Source organism: Scyliorhinus torazame, chromosome 15 (assembly GCF_047496885.1).
Source record: "Scyliorhinus torazame isolate Kashiwa2021f chromosome 15, sScyTor2.1, whole genome shotgun sequence".
Lineage (NCBI taxonomy): Eukaryota > Metazoa > Chordata > Chondrichthyes > Carcharhiniformes > Scyliorhinidae > Scyliorhinus > Scyliorhinus torazame.
The window spans coordinates 168281307-168299740 of NC_092721.1; the positions used below are offsets into that span (position 1 = coordinate 168281307).

Consider the following 18434-nt stretch of genomic DNA (forward strand, 5'->3'; position numbering starts at 1 on the left):
ACTCCCATTTGGAAGCAAATGGACGTATTAGTGAGAGGCAGCATGGTTTTGTGAAGGGGAGGTCGTGTCTCACTGACTTGATAGAGTTTTTCGAGGAGGTTACTAAGATGATTGATGCAGGTAGGGCAGTGGATGTTGTCTATGGACTTCAGTAAGGCCTTTGACAAGGTCCCTCATGGTAGACTAGTACAAAAGGCGAAGTCACACGGGATCAGGGGTGAGCTGGCAAGGTGGATACAGAACTGGCTAGGTCATAGAAGGCAGAGAGTAGCAATGGAAGGATGCTTTTCTAATTGGAGGGCTGTGACCAGTGGTCTTCCACAGGGATCAGTGCTGGGACCTTTGCTCTTTGTAGTATATATAAATGATTTGGAGGAAAATGTAACTGGTCTGATTAGTAAGTTTGCAGACGACACAAAGGTTGGTGGAATTGCGGATAGCGATGAGGACTGTCAGAGGATACAGCAGGATTTAGATTGTTTGGAGACTTGGGCGGAGAGATGGCAGATGGAGTTTAATCTGGACAAATGTGAGGTAATGCATTTTGGAAGGGCTAATGCAGGTAGGGAATATACAGTGAATGGTAGAACCCTCAAGAGTATTGAAAGTCAAAGAGATCTAGGAGTACAGGTCCACAGGTCATTGAAAGGGGCAACACAGGTGGAGAAGGTAGTCAAGAAGGCATACGGCATGCTTGCCTTCATTGGCCGGGGCATTGAGTATAAGAATTGGCAAGTCATGTTGCAACTGTATAGAACCTTAGTTAGGCCACACTTGGAGTATAGTGTTCAATTCTGGTCGCCACACTACCAGAAGGATGTGGAGGCTTTAGAGAGGGTGCAGAAGAGATTTACCAGAATGTTGCCTGGTATGGAGGGCATTAGATATGAGGAGCGGTTGAATAAACTCGGTTTGTTCTCACTGGAACGAAAGAGGTTGAGGGGCGACCTGATAGAGGTCTACAAAATTATGAGGGGCATAGACAGAGTGGATAGTCAGAGGCTTTTCCCCGGGGTAGAGGGGTCAATTACTAGGGGGCATAGGTTTAAGGTGAGAGGGGCAAGGTTTAGAGTAGATGTACGAGGCAAGTTTTTTACACAGAGGGTAGTGGGTGCCTGGAACTCGCTACCGGAGGAGGTGGTGGAAGCAGGGACAATAGTGACATTTAAGGGACATCTTGACAAATACATGAATAGGATGTGAATAGAGGGATACGGACCCAGGAAGTGTAGAAGATTATAGTTTAGTCGGGCAGCATGGTCGGCACGGGCTTGGAGGGCCGAAGGGCCTGTTCCTGTGCTGTACATTTCTTTGTTCTTTGTTTTTTGTTTGATGCTCAAGACATTGGAATTAAGATTAATGCAGATATATCAGGGGGTTGTAGGAGACTATGAAGATGGGGGAGGGGGGGGGGGGGAGGAGTTCAGGGGTGATGTTGAGTAATTTCCTGGAGGTGAAAATAGATGGTCACACAATGGTTTGGAAAAGTTGAATTAGATCAAAATGTAAAACAAATAAACGGTTAATTGTAAAAGGTTCCCACACAAAGAGATATTTTTCAATCTTTTTTTAAAATTTAAGCTCTCCCAGTAGAGTATCAATACAGAAAATAAGAACTCTTTCTGTGAACAATGGCTGGATTTCTCCGGCAATTGCGATTCACACCTTCCACCGGCACTGCACCCTGCCCCTGAGTTTCCTGGTGGCGTGGGGTGGCTTCAATGGGAAATCCCATTGACAAGCAGCGGGAAGACAGAATCATGCCGCTAGTGAACAGTGCATCACCGAGATACATGTGTCTGGGGAACTGGAGAATCCAGCCCCATGTTTGTATAGGTGCTTTCTGATCAAAAAATCCATCCTACATTTAATTGTTCAATACCCATGCCAGTCACAGCGAGAATGGCATGATCTCCAGCTGCCACCCAGTCATGTAAGGTAATTCATTGGACAGTGCAAGTTTCAATTGGAGGCATATCCAGTACTGGATCTCCAGTTTGAACATACACTGCTTCAATTTCCCCTGTCACGCTGAGTCAAACGGCAGCCACATGTCATGATATCCAGATCAGCATATCATGGTACAATCACACACACACTGATGGACAGGCATTTGGACCAACTAGCACACACACAACATCGCAGCCAATCACTAGTGAGAACACGCGCACTATAAAAGGGGGAACACGAGAGGTCCCGCTCATTCTGGTTGGAGACAGCTCAGGACACAGAGCTTGCAGCGTGACACTCAGACATAGACCATGTGCTGAGTGCCTCACCAACATTAGTGATAGGGCTAGGTCCATAGGTTAGCTGGTAGCGAACGTACCCAAGTCTATAGTTAGTTGCATCTGTTAGTTAACATAATAAAATCAAGTTGTACCATCTACAGCCATGTTGGCTCATTTGTGTATCAGGACACCCAACACGACACCACGCACAATCTAAATCGATTTCCACTGGTCTTTATTGGTGAAAGCAGCTCCAATGTTGTTGTTGCAATTGCTGGGCTTGGGCTGAATGGTCGATCAGAACAGCAATGGTGCCCTGAAATCAACCACAGCCCCCTTGCACTGGAGGAGCAACACCAGCTCGATTCCTAATCGTATTAATTATTTAATAACCGCTGCCAAAAGTGCATGTGGATGATGTACCAACATGCACCCTTTCCCTAGCATGTGCAACTGCCTGTTAAAAGGGAAAAGAAGCAAACACAGAATCAGAAAAAGGGAGTGCAGAATTTGTTTATAGAAAGGGAATATTTGGAATATTTGACAAACTTGTATCCCGCGCTGTTTATAAAATGAAATCTCAATAGCAGAGCATAGAAAATGGGACTAAAGTTAATAATGTAAGCATTGGCTCTCTAAGGACGGTAAGCATTTAGATGACTTGAAGGGATAAAACAAAGATTGGATAAGTATGCATTTTCTTTACAACAATGCAATTCAGCTATTTTCCGCTGGTTTCTTAACCAGCTGTTTGTAATTATACAAACAGAGATACACTAATATTTAACTGGGGGAGTTACTACGCAGAGAGCAGGGATTTGTAATGTCTTTGGTATTAGCAGAACACATTTTATGATTTGTTTTAGCTATGGGCATTTTACTGAAAGTTCCTGGTGCTTTGGAAGAACAAACAGTTTGAAAATTATTACACAACCAGTTAAACGTGGCCAGTAGAGTTGGACTTTTGTCACACAATGGAGCAGTTTCACGCAGGCTAGGACTAAATAAAGTCTTCCAGTATGCTGTGAAAATGAATGGTCCTTATTGAATGCTAAATCGGCCAAAACATATACAAGTGACCCCTTTCTCCTTTGTGCTCCTTAAAACTAGTCTTCTCGGCCACGCATTACATTTATAAATTGCTTCATATTTCTTACCTTTGGCATGTCTGGAAAGTTGGCACATTCTAATGAGGGTGTCTACAAAGGCACAACAAGTGCGAGTGATTTTCCCAAGCTTGTTGAACAAGGCACAGGTTGACAAATTTAATCAAACATGCTGTTACCTGACAGAAGGACGCAATGTAAAGTCGCCATAATGCCAAATGACCAGTGATGATTTTAACCTGAGGATCAGGCGAGGAACAAAGATGAGAAGGTGGGGCCTTGATGAGTTACCTCAGCCGGTACAGGTATTGAACCTGCGCGGCTGACGACACTCTGCATCTCAAACCAGCCGTCCAGCCAACTGAGCGAAGCAGCCCTCGCTCAATGTAAAAGCCCTGCTCCCGCTATTTGGCACTGACTAGCACGGGGTAGTGTGGCAGCCACACGGAAGCAATACATGAATCTGGTCTGCCTGAACCACTTTGAGTAACCTCTGCACCGAAACTACATGTTGCTCCCGAAATACTGGACTCAGGAACTTTCTTCGAAGCAAATTAATTATGGCTCTTCCCCCAGAACTTATTTTTTAATCTCAGACTTATTTTTCCTTTGCTGGGCTTCACACGCTACATGATATCTTGGTGAGAGCAGCCAGGAAGCCCACATCCCACCCTCAGCCAATGATCACTATGACAAAGCTTTATGGGAAGCATGCGGAAAAAGCATTGTGCAATTTTCCCCCTCCCGTCAAGAAAAATTGCTGTATGAGAAACAAATTATGCCAACAAATCTGCCTACATTTCTGTGTTGTGCTAATTTTTAAGAATGTTTTTGCTAACTTTTCTCCCCTTTCCAACCTTATTGGGCACACAGCTGTCAGGTGCCCTCCAGCGCCTTGCCCAAATAACAATGATATATGTGATCTTTGACTGCGAGTATGAGCGCGGGTATGAAAACCAAATCTCATCCCATCCTTATCCCACAAATACACACATTAAAAATTTTTTTTAAGAGTATCCAATTTTTTTTTTTCCAATTAAAGGGCAATTTAGCGTGGCCAATCCACCTAACCTGCACATCTTTGGGTTATGGGGGTGAAACCCACGCAGACATGGGGAGAATGTGCAAACTCCACACGGACAATGACCCAGGGTCGGGATTCAAACCTGAATCCTCAGCGCCGCAGTCCCAGTGCTAACCACTGCGCCACACGCCGCCCCCACAAATACACACATACACACTGCCATGATTGGAATTAGACAACGCAGTGCTCGTGTGGAATTTATCTGGGGACCTCCCTAGATTGCATGGTGAAGTTACTCACTGGTTAATCTCACTGTCACTGCGAGAGATATTTCGGATCTCTGGAATCCGAATTACCAAGCAAATCACAGCGACGAATGTGGAATGCCCATGTGAGGGATAGCATGTTAAGTGTTCACTGGATCAAATATGCAACATGAGTAATGCTGACTAGCCCCGTGTCCAACTGGCATGCCCCCTCCTCAGTGCCTTGGCACAAGTACCACATCAAATTCAAAGCATGTGTTGCCTCTCCTCCCTGCCAATAAATAGAGTACTGGTGCTAAGCCTTTCAATTCAAAATTCTTGGGGTTCCCTCGGAATGCTCCTGGACTTACTCCAAACATTGCCCTCTACCGTGAATGTAGAGGAGCAGAAGATTTGTCAGCTCTCTTCCCCCAGAATATGAGCTGTTCTACAGTCAGGATGGATACCTGGTGCATCTGAAGTCTGCCCCAAATTGCCCCTACCCTTAGCTTCGCACCTGCCCACTGCTTTCCTCAAACATTGGATTTCAACAGCTACCTGTCCTGCCTCCACCTCTCCCTTGCACATCAGGGTTGTGGGTCCCAAAAGAGCATGGCATTCCATCAACTAGTGAAATACTGTGTCAGAAAGCTCTTTGAAGCCCAGTCATGCAATGCAACGGGGTTTTGTGTCGCTGCTAATCATCATTCTTGCTAATTTGAAAATCTACTTGTCGTGTTGGGTGTTCCGATGCACAAACGAATCAACACGGTTGTGGATGGTATAACTCTGTTTTATTATTCTGTACAATAATAACTATCAACTTCTGGCTGTGGTTCGTACTTCACCAGCTAACCTGTGGACCCAGCCCGAGCACTATCTTAGTGAGGCACTCAGCACATGGTGTATGTCTGAGTGGCACGCTGTGAGCTCTGTGCTCTGAGCTATCTCCTGGTAGAATGAGCGGGAACTGTGGTGTTCCCTGTTTTATAGTGCGTGTGCTCTCACTGGTGATTGGCTGGGATGCTGTGTGTGTGTTGGTTGGTCCATCTACCTGTCCATCAGTGTGTGTGTGTGTGACTGCACCATGATATGTTAATATGGATATCATGACATCCCCCCTTTTCACAAGGATATGTGCCTACATGGTAATAAATATTGGTGTGTACTGAGTGCGGCTGAATATGTGTGTGCAATATTTACAACATGTACATGAGGCTAAACTGTATACATAGGAAGGTGTCAGGTGCAACAGAGCAACGAAGTTGTACCACGAACAAAACAAGTGCAATCATCAAATATCTAAAGAGAACTCCTGGAACGACAAGAAAGAAACACGTTAACATTGTTGCACAACAATTCAGTGAGTCCAATGTGCAAACAGGCTCATAAGTCCAGTCTATTAGGTGGGCGATGAATTTGGATTGACCGTTAGGATGGCACACCATTCATCGCCCGAATTAATGCTGTGCACTGGCATCGGCTAGTGGGTCCTACTTGGGGACATCCGGTTCCTGTCTATTACCGCAACCCGGAAGGGTTCCCGTCGTCGGTATCACCGGTCTGCACGTCGTCAGGGTATGACTCGGTGTATGGGGGCTGAATGGCCCGCACGTCCCTGCGAGGCTGGCGGAATTGCGGAGAGTTGGCAGGTTGAGCTGCTCGACAGCAGGCAGCGTAGTGGCCCATCCTGCCACAGCGGAGGCATTGTCGCGCTTTGGCCGGACATTGCCGCTTTAAGTGTGCGGATCCACAGTTGCCGCATGTCGTGACGTCATGGCGTTCATTGCCCCACCGCGCATGCATGGTGCAGTCCTGCATAGAGCGCTCCTGCGCAGCACGTCCCTTTGCGTCGACATCCCCTCTTTTGGCGCGTACAAGCGCGGGAGGCCTCAGAAAGCGCTCAAAATGGCCGCCCTCGTCCAGGCCGCGTTCCGGGAGCAACTCGATTGACTGGACCCGCTCGGCCTCGTAGGGCCCCTGCCGTGCCGATTCGGCCGCCTGGAATTGGGAGTACCGGCTGGTCGCATTTTCGTGGAGGTTTCAATGGCGGTGGCTAGGGTGAGGCTCTTTATTTTGAGGAGCTGCTGGCGTAGGGTGTCCGAGGTGACCCCAAAAACTATCTGATCCCAAATCATGGAGTCGGAGGTGGCCTCATAGCCGCAGGACTGCGCGAGGATACGGAGGTGTGTCAAATAAGATTGAAAAGGCTCACCCTTACCCTGCAGGCGCTGCTGGAAGAGGTACCACTCGAAGCTCTCATTAACTTCCACGCTGAAGTGTGCCTCAAGTTTTAGAAGGACCGCCTTGTACATCGTCTTGTCCTCGCCTTCCGCGAATGCCAGGGAGTTGTAGATGTGGATGGCGTGTTGCCCCGCCGTGGAGAGGAGGAGGGCGATTTTCCTGGTGTCCGATGCATGCTCCCTGTCTGTGGCTTCTAGGAAGAGCTGGAAGCGCTGTTTAAACAGCTTCCAGTTGACGCCGAGATTTCCAGCGATTTGGAGCGGCTGCGGCAGGCTGATGGTGTCCATGGCGCAGGATGGCGGATCTCTGAAGAGGTGCAGGTAGGTCTCACAGTCGCTGGCGAGTTTACAGTCCTGGTATCATGTCGTGTTGGGTGTTCCGATACACAAACGAACCAACACGGTTGTAAATGGTATAACTCTGTTTTATTATTCTGTATAATAATAACTATTAACTTCTGGCTGTGGTTCGTACTTCACCAGCTAACCTGTGGACCCAGTCCTAGCACTACCTTAGTGAGGCACTCAGCACATGGTGTATGTCTGAGTGGCGCACTGTGAGCTCTGTGCTCTGAGCTATCTCCTGGTAGAATGAACGGGAACTGTGGTGTTCCCTGTTTTATAGTGCGTGTGCTCTCACTGGTGATTGGCTGTATGTTGTGTGTGTGTTGGTTGGTCCATCTACCTGTCCGTCAGTGTGTGTGTGATTGCACCATGATATGTTAATATGGATATCATGACAATATTGATCACACTTGGCAGAACAAGACTCTGGGATTTGCGGCCTCATATAGTCAGCTTGTGGTGGAGCCGATTACAGAGTATCCTTGCCAACTCCCCTGGAGGGGTTTAGGGTCTGGGTTCTTTTCTGGCTGGTCTGAGGCAGAGGATCAGAAGGAAAGATATAAAAGGGATTAAAAAAACAATTACTGTTGATTTATTGGAACTGGAGGTGGAGGCCGGAAACAAATGCATGAGAAATTTTCAATTCACTTAGGATTGACGCATAAGCAATTGTAAGAAAACCAACCTAGATTATGAATATAAGTCTACAGTAACTGCATTTCTGAATGCTGTATGGTCGATATCCAACATCAGATAAAAGCCTCTAGCACTGCAGTTAATCCAACAATGTAAGAACTAATATCTAGTTGGTGTTTAATGTTGATCTTCTCAGGGGCAATTAGGTACATGCAATAAATGCAGGCCTAGCCAGAGGCCCCCACAGCTGTGAAAGAGTGTTTTTTTTTTAAACTTTGAAATAACTGATGAGACAATGCAGGTATTGATTCATAAAACTGTAGCATATAAATCTATACATTCTTGTCATTCTTACAAAGAAGCGGTTTCTGGGACTCTGTTCCATTTTCAGGCATTTTCTATCGATTTGTATTTTACGGAAAAGGTCACACTGCAATGGCCAAACAAACGGTCAAGAGGCAAAACAAATAGCAGACCGGCATCCAACCTGGACCTCCAACAATTATTCAGACTGCTAAAGGCAAGGCAATTTGAAATAATAGGCCTGTTTGAATGGCCTAGTCGTGCTCAACTCAGTGACATGGCGAGGCCGTTAAATCTCGCGGCAGGCCTCTCACGATCTGAATCTCGCCCTCACTGGCCAAGATCCAGATTAACATATTTCAATGAGTTAGTAAGCAGGCTCATGTAAATACGTCTGCACTGGATTATCACAGCGCCCGGGAACTCACAGCCTCCCCCGCAAGGCCTCGACCGGGCGCCATTTAGAACTGGTCCACACAACTGTGGATCAGGCATAACAGCACCTAGGGAGGTCTCCCAGGCCATTGGAGGCCCCTGGGTGGTCGGGCTCTGGGAAGGGTGGTACCCTAGCACTCCTTCTGCCACTCAGGAACTTTAGCGAGGGGGAGGGGTGGGGGGGTGTCCAGATATCATGGAGATTGGGGCGGCATTTAAAAATGGTGCCCCGATCCCCGATCTCTTCCTGCACTGACGAGTGTGGCCTTGGTGGAGTGTTCCTGACCAAGGCCAAAAAAGAAAATCAAATCCCATTTGATAGTGGGGTCATTCTCGCCGCTGCAGGTTCTGAGAAACACCCCGCTATTCATGTCCAAAACTGGACTCTTGTTTTCCCATTAAGTCGTACCCAATATCAATGCATTTGATAGACGACGATGTAACTGATCTCCTCCCACTGGCTGCACACCTGGATCCCTATATAGATATATAAATGATATAGATGAGAACTTGGGGGAAATGATACGTTATTTTTCAGATGACACCAAGATTGGTAGGGTGGTTAACAGTGAAGAAAAGAGTCGTAGGTTACAGGATGATACAAGTAGGTTGGTCAGATGGGCAGAGGAGTGGCAGATGGTATTTAACCCTAATAAGTGCCAAGCAATGCACTTTGAAAGAAGAAACCGGACAAGGGAGTATGTAATTAATGACAGGGCACCAGCAGGTGTGTGTAGCGCAATTAAGGCGGCATATAGGACACTTGCCTTTATCAGTCATACCATAGAATATAAGAGCGAGGAGGTTATGTTGGAGCTGTAAAGAATACCGTTTAGGTTATGACCCCCTGAGCTAGTGCACGGTCAGTTCCAGGCCCATGTGCCCTGGAGTCACAACACAAGTGAATTCACCGATAATTCTTAGAAAAATACCCAAAGTCTTTGTACCTTGGCTGCCCAATAATTACAGCCCCCAGCTTTTTAAATATAAACATGATTACTGTTTATTTATTCCAAGAACTGTCATGAAATATGCAGTAAATACAACTGGTTAATGACAAGCTAATACCTACTACCCACTTTAACTGCCCCATTCTTTACCCACACACACAAGATGGACAAGGGATGGAAAGTAATAACGATGAAAGTCTTTTTGCTTCAGATGGTGTACTGGGGCTGGTTTAGCACAGAGGGCTAAACAACTGGCTTGTAATACAGAACAAGGTCAGCAGCGCGGGTTCAATTCCCGTACCGGCCTCCCCGAACAGGTGCCGAAATGTGGCTACTTGGGGCTTTTCACAGTAACTTCATTGAAGCCTACTTGTGACAATAAGCAATTATTATTATTATTTTAGCACACCACTTCACAGCAAGCTTGCAACCTGTAGTGGTCTTATTTGTCGATTCATTCATTCAGGAGCCCTGTAGTTTAGAAAACGCAGTACTCACAGGCAGTAGGCTTTCTGGAGAGACATCTTGGGCTGGATTCTCCGCCCCGCCACCTTTCTGCCCCGACCCGCTGGCGGCATTCCCTGTTACGCCGGCCGGTCAATGGGGTTTCCCATTGAGGGGCAGCCCCACGCCGTCGGTAAACCCCCAGGTTCTGGCAAAACAGAGAATCCCGCCCCTTATTTCTCAGCAAACTGGGCCTTAAGCTCAAGGTTCACAATCAGGGGCGAAATTCTCCGGAAATGGCGCGATGTCCGCCGACTGGCGCCCAAAACGGCGCCAATCAGACGGGCATCGTGCCGCCCCAAAGGTGCGGAATGATCCACATCTTTGGGGGCCGAGCCCCAACATTGAGGGGCTAGGCCGACACCGGAGGAATTTCCGCCCCGCCAGCTGGTGGAAACGGCCTTTGTTGCCCCGCCATCTGGCGCGGAAATGACATCTCCGGGCGGCGCATGCGCGGGAGCATCAGCGGCCGCTGACAGTTTCCCACGCATGCGCAGTGGAGGGAGTCTCTTCCACCTCCGCCATGGTGGAGACCGTGGCGGAGGCGGAAGGGAAAGAGTGCCCCCACGGCACAGGCCCGCCCGCGGATCGGTGGGCCCCGATCGCGGGCCAGGCCACTGTGGGGGCACCCCCCGGGGTCAGATCGCCCCGCGCCCCCCCCCCAGCCCGCCCACGCCGCCTTGTCCCGCCGGTAAGGTAGGTGATTTAATTTACGCCGACGGGACAGGCAATTTATTGGCGGGACTTCGGCCCATCCGGGCCGGAGAATCGAGCGGGGGGGGGAGGGCTCGCCAACCGGCGCGGCGCGATTCCCGCCCCCGCCGAATATCCGGTGCCGGAGACTTTGGCAACCGGCGGGGCAGGATTCACGCCAGCCCCCGGCGATTCTCCGACCCAGCGGGGGTTCGGAGAATGTCGCCCCAGGTCTCTTATCTTTCTGGGGAGAGAGTTTATTTCACATCAAACTTAGTTTTCAGCTCATGTTTTGTCTTCAGGACTCTGCAACCTCAAGAGAACAGCACGCAGAGGCTTGCTCGAGAGAGAGTCAGCCCTCACGGTGGCCTTCTGCAGAGAATTAACTGGATCTTTTTGGAGAGTATTAGTTGAATCTCTTCACTGGGCTGCTAGAATCAAAACTGAAACTAAATTCAAGCCTTGTGACGATAAAAACACATATCAGTGGGATCAGATCCAATCAACACTTGTTACCAGGCAGAGCACAGCTTAAGTGAGATGTCTATAAATCATCCATAGATCAAACGTGCAACAGCAAAATAAAAGAAAGGAAAAATAAGGGAATAAACAGGAAGGACCCTTACAGTTAGGCCACAGCTGCCGTACTGCGTGCAGTTCTGGTCACCTCACTATAGGAAGGAAATGACTTCTCTGGTGAGTGGTGCGGAGGAGATTCACTCGGAGATGCCTGAGCTGTAAGGAGAGACTGGATAGGCTGGGAATGTTTTCTTTAGAGCAGAGAAGGCCAAGGGGGGAATGATTGAGGTGTATAAGATTATGAGAGGCTTGGACAGGGTAAATAGGAAGCAGCGGTTCCCCTTAGACCAGAAGGCTCAGGAGCAATATTAGGCCATTCAGCCCATCAAGTCTGCTCCGTCAATCAATCATGGCCGATATGTTTCTCAGCCCCATTCTCCTGACTTCCCCCATAACCCCTTATTAATAAGGAACCTATCTATCTCAGTCTTAAAGACACTCAGTGATTTGGCCCCCACCGCCTTCTGCGACAATGAGTTTCAGAGATTCACCAGCCTCTGGCTGAAGAAATTCCTCTTCATCTCAGTTTTAAAGGATCGTTCCTTCAGCCTGAGGCTGTGTCCTCTAGTTCTAGTTTGTCCTACTAGTGGAAACATCCTCTCCATGTCCATTCCATCTAGACCTCTCATTGTTCTGTAAGTTTCAATGAGATTCTTCCCTCATCCTTCTAAACTCCATTGAGTACAGACTCCGAGTCCTCAACCACTCCTTTTATGACAAGTCCTTCATTCCGGGAATCATTCTTGTGAATCTCCTCTGGACCCTCTCTGAAACCAGCATATACTGCCTTAGATACGGGGCCCCAAATTGCTCACAATATTCCAAATGGGGTCTGACCAGAGCCTTATACAGCCTCAACAGTACATCCCTGCTCTTGTATTCTAGCCCTCGCGACATGAATGCTAACTGAACATTGTGCTTTATTTATCTAGCTAATTAACGTGTTTAAATGACAGAACCACTTCAAATAGAACTTGACTTGTCATAGTATTTAATGTGTGGTGCAGAGGAATCTGCCATGACCATGACAAAAATCCAGGCATGTGCTGTTTACATCTCTGCTTCAACATTTACTACCAGTGGGAAAATCAGGAGAAAGCATCTCTTAAGCGGAATTACATTCACCTTAATCGGGGCTACTGTCACTATTACAATTCCGGATGTTTGGAACTGTCAGACAAGTCCAAAGGGAGCCAATCAAAATGTACCTGAGCCTCCAGCTAGCGTTCCTCACCCTCATCAAACCAGAGTTAAATCCAGTTGGCAGCGTTTAATATTTCTTCTTTGCAGCTCAGTTGCAGCAAGTAACTTAGCGAGAGCAAAAAGAACACAGGCTGAACCAGTTCAGTTTTATCGATTCATACACTAACGTGGATTTGAGGATTGGATTTGTTCTTTTGCCCCTAGCTTTGACACATCCGAGTGTCTAACTTGTACTCTCCCAGCTGTTGCCTTGAGATTAGATGATTTAAAGGACAAAGATCAGGGCTAATGCCCTGCGAAAGTGGGGCACATGAAGTGGGAATGAGTGTGATACAACCCTGGCCACGTGCTTGAACAACGAACAAAGAAAAGTACAGCACAGGAACAGGCCCTTCGGCCCTCCAAGCCTGCGCCGACCATGCTGCCTGTCTAAACTAAAATCTTCTACACAACTAAAATCTTCTACACTTGGTTTGCTGAAAACAGCTGGGTGGCAGGAGGTTTCGGTGGGGGGGACCTTGTAATAGTGCTTTCGTGTCCCTTGAGTTTGGTAGGGAGAAAAAGCAATCAGCTCAGGTTTGCATTCCTCAGTGCTGGGAATTGGTCCCAACTAGTTTTAAAAAAGCACAAGTGTGGGCTCCAGGGTCAATTCCATGTTCTTATAGTCAGAGCGAGGAGTCACACACTGAAGCAGGTTTTGCTCCGACAATCTGCACCACTGGCTGTGTTGTAGCTTGATTTCCAATTCACACTTGCTGCAGGTGTGGATTCTGTTGTTCCAAGTGCAGGATATGATAACAATGGAGCAGGAATGACGACCCAGAGGTTGTGAGTTCGAATCCCGCTACGGTGAGTCGTGAAATTGAATTCAATGAATCTGGTGAAATACGGGCTGGCACACAAGGTAAATGATCATGAAGGTTTGTTAATAACCCAACTTATCCCCCAATGCCCTTCAGGAGAAGGAACGTGCCACCGCTACCCAGTATGACCTAAATCTGACTCCAATCCCACAAAATATGGCAGTTTTTAAAAATACCTCCTGAAATGGCCGAACAAGCCACCCTCACGTAAAACCTAAACGCTGCAAATTCTACACATCCCATCACTACCTTTGCAGAGGACCTTGTGCGGACGAGAATCGTGTCCCCCTGCCTGCATCGCCCATATTCCAATTATGAAGTGAGAAACATATTCACCCTTTTGAGTAAGGAATAGAATCGGGATGGACTACGATGCTCCCAGCAGTCAAAATAGACTATTGATACTTAGCATGAAGGCTCCACCTGAAAAATAGCCACTGGTATCAGAGGGCTACCAGCTCCCCTGAAACAGTAGCCTGGCATTAGTCGCTGCCTTCAGAAAGAAAGGGCAGGGAAGATGGATGGGAAAGGCAGGGGTGAGGACAGCAATCGTGTGAGAGTTTCTCTGGGGGGGTTTTCTGCAAAACTATAAACGCATCAGAAATACTTTCACGGTTAAGATTTTATACCTATGTCTTGGCCCATGCCATACCAAAATATCTTTTAAATAAATACATGACCCTTATCAGTTCTCTGCCTGATTCTTAGCCAGTGGATGGTTTTTGAATTCATAAATCATTACTTTCAACTAATAGTCCATTCAGAGAGATTCTTAGAGCAGTTTGTCCTCATTGATGATCTGATAATTACAAATTTCAATTCCTGTTCACTCATACTTTTCGGATGATAAAAGGGAATATTTTGATTTGGTTCACCGGTTCAAATGTGATCCAGCTCCCCAAGGATCTGGTTTTGTCCCTGTCTGTGTTGTCATTCATTAATCAGGAGCTTCAGACAGGGTTTTATCAAAGTATTAAGCACAGCTCATTCTACACCTCATGAAATAATAGGCTGCTATGTGTCCAGGTTTCTCATACCGTACTAGAAGCAGCCATGTCTTTAGGAAATGATGAAAGTATTTTTATATGTGCTGTATAATTCTTCATTGAGGGAAAAAAAAACTCTTGTGGCAGTGATTCCAGCCGACATATTCCCTGAAGGTTCAGCATATTACTGGCCTGTGAAGGAACGGGTGAATCTGCTGTGACACTGTCATCTCAATTCATTAAATATTTAACAGACACTGTACTTTATGAGGAGGTTGAAAGAGGATATTGTGTAAAATGAATTTCACGGCTCATGTCTGTATCGGCTAATTTAAGATATGGCCTGGAATTTCCGCTCTGGAACAAGGTTAATTACCTCAGCGGCTAATCATCACACAGAAAAGCATGAAAGATAATCAAGATGCGCTGGATCATTTTTACATATCATGCCAACATTATTGCAATACATATGCTCCCACAATTGGTTTCAGTAATGAATGGCACCTTGGTGCATGGCATTGCATCTCAGATCCACTGTTGCATCACCATATTCAGTCAGTTTTAATTCTTTCAGGCATAATGTTCTTGGTTCTCTTGTTCTGATAATATGCAGATGCAGAGCATCTTGTACAAGGTCAGATAGGTTCCCAGTTCAAAGCCCAGTCCATCCTCAATGAACTAATTTCAGCCGGCTTGAACAGTAAACCATTTGATTTTGGTGAAGTACCAGAAGACTGCTGAATCTCATGAAACCATACCTCAGAGCTGTTCGATGAGGGAAAGCGGGAGAGACTCACCTCTCTCTCTCCCTCCCTCCAACTACTCCGCCATTTACAAGCCACAAGTCAGGGGTGAGACGGAATACTCTTCACTTGCCTGGATGAGTGCAGCTCCAACAACACTCAAGAAGCTCAACACTATTGAGGACAAAGCAGCCCGTTTGATTTCATCCACTACCTTAAACCTTCACTCTTTCCACCATCGACACACAGAGCAGCAGTGTGTCTCATTTACAAGATACAATGCAGCAACTCGCCAAGCCTTCTTCGACTGCATCTTCCAAACTTGTGCCTTGACCACCAAGGGGGTCAAGGGCAGCAGGCACATGAAATGAAATGAAATGAAATGAAAATCGCTTATTGTCACAAGTAGGCTTCAATTAAGTTACTGTGAAAAGCCCCTAGTCGCCACATTCCGGCGCCTGTTCAGGGAGGCTGTTATGGGAATTGAACCGTGCTGCTGGCCTGCCTTGGTCTGCTTTCAAAGCCAGGGAACACCACCACCTACAAATTCCCTTCCAAGCCAAACACCATCCTGATCTGGAACTCCATCGCAAATGAGCATGGTAAATGTAACTTGGTCTGTGAATCAATATGCTTTGGAAGGAACAACATGAAGAAGCAGTACAATTCAGACATCACTATTTGGGCGTGGGACAGAAGGACCTGGCGTGCACATTCATTGATCTTTGAACTTGTTCATGGAATGTGCGTGTAAAGCCAACATTTGGTGTCTCATCTCTCATATCCCTCGAGAAGGTGAGCTGCCTTCTTGAACTGCTGCAGTCCATTTGGTGTAGGTACACCCACAGTGCTGTTAGGAAGGGAATTCACAAATCACAATTTCCTTTCAAGTCACTGGTCAATTGCTTTTATCCACAGTATATCACAAACTGGAATAAAAAATACTTCAGTGTAACAATTAAATTAAAGAAGTATACAGTCAGAGTATCTAAATTAGCTCTCATTAATTAGGAAGAAAAAACAAAGGATTCTTACTCTTGTGCAATTAACATCAACTCTCTTCCAGGTGAGTTTTGTCACCAATGATTTGACTTTGTTCCTTCTGTCACTAATTTTAACCTATTTATATTATGATCACTATTGCCCAGGTGCTTTCCAACAGCAACATCCTACTTCATTTAGCAAATGAGACCCAGCACTGCTTCCTGCTTCATTGTGTCAGGAGTGTACTGATTAAGAATGTTTTTCCGTAAATATTTTTGAAATTCTTCAAGCTCCTTAAAGTTTTTCGCCCACAGATTTATTTGGGTAACTAAAGGCATCTTCTAATACCACTATATCACTTTTACATTTCTTGGAAATGTGCCAATGGATTTGCTCTTCCTCTATCTCCTTCTCAGAGCAAACACCCAGCAATGTAACAGCCCCTGTGTTGTACCTTAATTCTAACCAAAAATATTGCATCCTTGAACCCTGCAGTAGATTGCCTCTCTGCAAAAGTATAATATTTTCCTTGATAGGTACTACCAATCCTGTCCTTTCTTTTCACTTCCCTGAGGCGTCATCTCTCTCACTGGTAGTCCAGACTGGGGACAAACAATGCTGTGTCATTCCTTCTCCATCAACTCACTGCTACACTGTGTCTCACCTCCAGAAAATTACAATGGGTATAGAGATAATTTACAGAAAATGTTCAACCTACACTACCTTCAATCCAAAGCCAAAATCACTCCAACTTCAGCCATTAAGCTCCAGTATACAGATGGTGCTTGTGTGTACATTCATTCAGACACTGAGCTCCATGCCGTCTATTGTTGACAGCTGCTCCAAGCCCATACGAAAATGGGTCTTTCAGTAAACATTCTTTCAGTGAAAATTAAGGTCCTCTTCTAACCAGCTCCTACAGCACAACCCTCCCCTTATTGAGTAAGATCAATGTTGAAACCCTGGAAAACGTGGACCATTTTCCTTACCTTGGGAGCCTCCACTCGAGGAAGGAAAGCAGACAACAAACCTCATTATTGCCTCCAATGTGTCAGTTCAGCCTTTAACCAACTGAGGAAAGGCATATTTGAGGACGAGGATCTCAAACCTGAGACTGAGATCATGATTTTCCGCGCAGCTGTGATCTCATGTTCCTATATGCTTTAGAAAATTGAACAACCTACAGTAAGCAGCTCCAGCACCGGAAACGTAACACCAGCAGTGTCTTTGCAAGGTACTCCAAGTCTAGTGGCAGTAAATGCAGTCCGACAACAGCTACATCTGCCAAACCAACATGCCCAGCATTGAGGCATGAATCACTCAAAATCAGCCCCGTTGTCTGCCACCAGACTCCCTAAATAACCGCTCTATTCAGAACTCAATCATGGCAGCAGAAACACTTTAGGGGTGCCCCCAAGTTATCCCTGAAGAGATTGAACATCCCCACTGACTTATGGGAGTCCTTGGCCTGAGGCTGACCAAAATGGAGAAGGTTCATCAGGAAGGAAAGTCGAGATGTCGGAGTGATTGCACAAACTTCCGAACAACTCATCCACCCAACCTTCCAAGCACCAGCTACCCCGCAAGCAGCAAAGAGTCTGTAGATTGCACATTGGACTTGTAAGCCACCTCATCGGACTGGAATGGGAGAAAGTCATTTTCAAACTTGAGGAGCTGCCTAAGAAGAGGATTTAATAATAGATATCAGTGTCAGCGCCATGGACCCAGGGCATTCTTCAATGGCCTGCAGAAGGAAGAATGATTTTAATTCTAAACTTTCTTTTGAAATCTGGTTAACTTTAAAGGGGTCAGTCTCAATTTATACTCAATTTGCTTTACACAGCAGAAGCTCCACCATGAAATATGGTATCAGAGGCAAACCTACAGTGTGAGTGATGTGCTGTATCTTCCCTTTGAGACACAGATTTGCTGCTTATGATTGGGTTTCAGAGGGCAGCACAGTGGCGCAGTGGTTAGCACTGGGACTACAGCGCTGAGGACCCGGGTTCGAATCCCGGCCCTGGGTCATTATCCGTGTGGAGTTTGCACCCAGTGTCTGTGTAGGTTTCACCCCCACAACCCAAAGATGTGCCGGTTAGGTGGATTGGCCACACTAACTTGCCCCTTAATTGAAAAAATGAATTGGGTACTCGAAATTTAATACAAAAAAAAAATGAATGGGTTTCAGTGCCTGCCTCCAGCTGTAAATATCTACCAGTGATACTTGGTATTGAGTCTGCCATTTCATTTCAGTTTGTGTGCTCTCTGAGTTCTCAATCAGTCCATCATTCAGGGGAGAAGTACATTTTATGTTGTCAAAATGGTCTGTTTGGACTTACTCCTGATGTCACAGAATGTCTC

General features: G+C 46.4%; 1 protein-coding gene across 2 annotated transcripts in view; it reads right to left on the minus strand.

Moving 5' to 3' along the window:
• LOC140391967 (LHFPL tetraspan subfamily member 6 protein) overlaps positions 1 to 18434 on the minus strand; it is a 244909-nt gene that overhangs the window by 98690 nt on the left and 127785 nt on the right. The window lies entirely within an intron of this gene.